General features: G+C 38.3%; 1 pseudogene; it reads right to left on the bottom strand.

The window, feature by feature from the left end:
* Positions 1-2,490: 2,490 nt before the first annotated feature.
* Positions 2,491-3,490, bottom strand: LOC100009909 (glyceraldehyde-3-phosphate dehydrogenase-like; annotated as a pseudogene).
* Positions 3,491-4,502: the final 1,012 nt, after the last annotated feature.

The following is a 4,502-nucleotide window of genomic DNA, read 5'->3' on the forward strand; positions in this document are numbered from 1 at the left end:
TGGTCAGTATAATCACACTGCATTAAGTATTTTGAAATGAAGCTTTTTTCTTTACATCACTGTTAATCACCTGGTATTAGTTCATGTAAATCTTAATTGCTTTTTGAATTCATATTTGCCTTTTCCATTGAACAGTATTTTCCCATTTTATTAATGAATCTTAATTCATTTCTCCATTATTCAATCAATGGACATAATTTTTGTTTCAGGTTCTTTTCTCCCACAGAAAATGCTGCTATAAATATTTTAAGTATGTGGGAAATAATATTATTTTGATTGTTTTTCCTATATTTCATTTCCTTGATGGAAATATTATTAGATATCAGGATCCAAGTAGATGGATTTCAGAAAGAAAGCTTACTTTCTTTAGAATTGTCTAAAAAAGGAATAACACACATTCATTTGGGCATAGAGATCTACCTTGCCCTATAGGGAAGCAGGAAGAGAATGTGATACAACAAAGGCAGGACTGATAGAAGATAAGGTGAATTGGGGGATACAGTGGTCAGAAATGAAACAGACTTAGGTTATGCTGACCAGTCATAGTCTGATCTGAAGATTGATGTAAGACTTTTTCCTCATAATTATATATCTCAAGCATTCCATATATCTTATTTGAAAACACTGATCACTTCTTTATTCTTAGTTCCTTTGTTTGAATATAGATACTTTAGGGGAATAAGGGGAATACCTCTTTTTCTGATTTCAGGGAATTACATATGTCCTATCTCCATCTCCAAATTCTTATAAATCATTCATTCTTTGTTCTCTTTGAGTTTACACTTGTGAAAATGAATCCTTTATTCTCTTTGCCTAGTTGGAGCTATCACTTTGGTTAACAATAACTTTAAGACCCCTACTTAGTACCTCACTAGATTGTGAAGACAGGATTAACTCTCTTTTGTCTATCTTTTGATTGAATCAACAAAAACTTGAACTAGGTAGAGGAGCTTGAAAACCACTTAGAGAATTCACAACCTCAGAAACTCAATCAGCCAGGAATCTGTGAATCCTTTTGATGAGTATTCACCCCTTCAGAAGGTGATAACTGGCTCCTACAAACACTACCCCTTGGGCAGTACTAGACAATTTGAAAGTTGTGATTAGCCCCTGTGAAGAGGGGGCAGGGACAAGAAGCCATTATAAAAGACCCTGAATTTATGGGGCTAAGAAAGTTGACTCCAAGAAGGAAGTTGGCTTCAAGAAGGAGTTGGACTTCAAGAGGGAAGTCTACTTCAAGAAGAAGGTTGGCTCAAGGAAGAAAGTGGGCCTCAGGAGTCACCTTCAGCTTGAGACTCATTGTCTTGACCTGTCTCTTGAAGGAAAGTTGGGTGAGTAGATAGCTGGCTTTCCCTTCCTGTCTTCTGGAGAAGGTTTAATTCCTGTTAAAGGTAAACAAGTCCCAGTTGAGTGGAGTACCAGAACAATATTTAGTTAGCTAGGTTAATGTCTTCTCTACCCATTTTTTAATTTCTCTGCTTTTATTCTTTTCATTTCTTTTTTAAATAAAAACTATTAAAGGTCACTTCGACTTTGAACAATAATACTTTGAATCAGTGACCACCATTATTATTTATAATTTTCATATATTTTAGCCAACCATTAAAATTTAATTCTTACAAATGCCAACCTGATGAAGGTTTCATTCCAATTTGTTATGCAATTAGCATGCATTGTTTAATAAACCAATGCTCAGAAGATTGAACCTTTACTTCTTCAGACATTTCAGATTCCACTTGCCATAGTTTTTGGTTAAACTAGTCAGGCCAAGTCAAGATTCTGACCTCTGGTAGAAAAATTCCCTACAGCACTCTAATTTTTCACAGAAAATTATCACCACAAATCAGATCTCCTTAGATTTCAAATCCTTCCAACCTAAGGCATAGTTTATCTCTACACAATGAGGATAATTTACCACAACACTGAAGGTTGGGGAATGGTTAAGGATTATCCCCACACTGTTGGGGAAGGTTTACTACCTCACTACTGGGGATAAATTTTCCCTACAGACTGGGTTAATAAATTGATACTCCCTTAGGGAAATTCTAATTAGCCTGGAATTCCCCAAACAAGAGTGAAGGGGGTGGCCAAAGGATTTAGTCACTTCAGTTCTGTGATTCTTTGTAATATAAATTTTTTCACAAAAATGCTTGAGTGGTTTGCCATTTTCTTTTCTGGCTTATTTTATAAATGAAGAAATTCAGGCAAACAGGATGAGGCATCTTGCTCAGGGTCACATGGCTATTGAGTGTCTAAAGTGGGATTTGAATGCAGGTCTTCCTTTTTTTTTTGCACCGAATGTGATAACTTTATTGATGGTACACAAGATATGACTTCTCCTCACCTCCCCCCAACTACAGGGGTACTTTGGGGCAGGGATGTGAAAAAGGCATGTGATTCTCAGCATAGGGACATAGGTTATGGATGTGGGCTCTTCAGTGGGGGAACTACTCTTTTTTGTGTGGGGATGAAGATCCATGACTTTCCACTTTACTCCTTAGAGGCCATGTACATCATGAGGTCTATTGTACAGAGGCTATAACTGTACTCATTGTCATACCAAGAAATGAGCTTGAAAAAATGGTTAAGGGCAATGCCAGTTCTAGCATTGAAGGTAGAAGAGTGGGTGTCACTGTTAAAGTTACAAGATACAACCTTGTCCTCTGTGTAGCATAAGACGCCCTTCAAGGATCCCTCTGCAGCTTGCTTCACCACCTTCCTAATATCATCATATTTGGCAGCTTTCTATAGGCAGCAAGTCAGATCCACCATGGACACACTGGGAGTAGGGAAACAGAAGGCCATGCCTGTGAGTTTCCCATTCAGCTCAGGATGACCTTGCCCACAGCTTTGGCAGCATCAGTGGAAGCAGGTATGATATTCTAGGTAACACCACACCCATTACACCACAGCATGTCAGAGGGGCCAAATACTGTCTTCTGGGTAGCAGTAATGGCATAGACTGTGGTCATGAGTCCTTCCACAATGCTGAAGAGGTCATGAATGATCTTGGCCAAGGAGATCGAGCAGTTGATGGTGCAGGAGGCATTACTGACGATCTTGAGGGAATTATTGTATTTCTCATGGTTCACCCCCATCATGAACACTGGAACATCAGCAGAAGGGGCAGAGATGGTGACCCACTTGATTCTATTCTTCAAGTAAGCCCCTTCCTTTTCCATGGTGGTAACGATACCAGTGGACTCCACGATCTACTTGGATCCAGCATATGCCCATTTAATATTGGGGGAGTCCCACTCCAAGAAGATGGTAATGGCTTTTCCATTGATCACCAGCTTTCCATTCTCTGACTTTAAAATGACCTGATTTGCCATGGGTGAAATCATATTGGAATAAGTAAACCATGTAGTTGAGGTCAATGAAGAAGTTATTGATGACCACAAACTCCATTCCACTGTAGTTGATTAAATGCTGCCCTGGTCACTAGGCATTCAATATAGCCAAATCTATTGACTCCAGCCTTCACCATCTTGTCTCAGGAATGTTACTGAAGCAAGTTTGGGAGAAGAGCTAAGACCGAATGCAAGTCTTCCTGATCCTATGCCTGGTGCTCTATCCACTACACCACCTAGTTGCCCTGTCTAAAAGAGAATTCTCACACAAAGCTAAAATATATAAAACTACAAGTGAATCCAAAAATGTTCCAGAAGATGGACCTTTTAACAACAAAGGAGATAAGGAGGCTAGCAAGTATGTGTTAGTCTTATTATTTTGTTTGTGTTTTTGTTTACTGGTTAAAAAAAAAAACAGAAAAAATCTTTGACTTTGGTCATGTTGAGTGTTGTTTAATTAAATTCTGTTACCTTGAAAGATTTCTAAGGGTCAATCAGAAAGACTGAGAGAGGGGGCAACTGGGTGGCTCAGTAAATTGAGAACCTGGCCTAGAGAAGGGAGGTCCTAGGTTCAAATCTAGCCTCAGACACTTCCTAGCTGTGTTATCTTGGGCAAGTCACTTAATCCCCATTGCCTATCCCTTACGGCTTGTCTGCCTTGGAGCCAATACACAGTATTGTCTACAAGACGAGGAAGTAAGGGCTACTAAAAAAAAAAAGACTGAGAAAAAGATGCAACCAAAAAACTTAGAATGGTGGGGGAAATTAATGAAGTTTTAATAAATAAAGAATTATTTGAAGAAATTCTCCCAGATATTAAACTTTCTGCCCCAGTGAGCAGGACTAATTCCCCTTTAAACTTTCAGCAGGAGATTAGATTTAAAACAAAATAAAAACCTGCAGAATAACTTTCTCTGTGATGTCAGCCCTTGCCATGTTAGGATTAAAGATAAAATCAGATGACCAAAGAAAGGAAAACTGATTTGTAGAACTGCTAAAAACATCTTAATAGATTTTGGAGGCTTGGAAATTAAGGAGAATTAGAGATTAATCATTTTATATTTGGAGGGGAAAACTCCTGAGATCTTGAGTAGTTTTAAGAACCCATTGCCTTCTCTTTGTCTATTTGATTAAGCAAAAACTTTATGT

This window comes from Monodelphis domestica, chromosome 1, assembly GCF_027887165.1.
Source record: "Monodelphis domestica isolate mMonDom1 chromosome 1, mMonDom1.pri, whole genome shotgun sequence".
In the NCBI taxonomy this organism is placed as follows: domain Eukaryota; kingdom Metazoa; phylum Chordata; class Mammalia; order Didelphimorphia; family Didelphidae; genus Monodelphis; species Monodelphis domestica.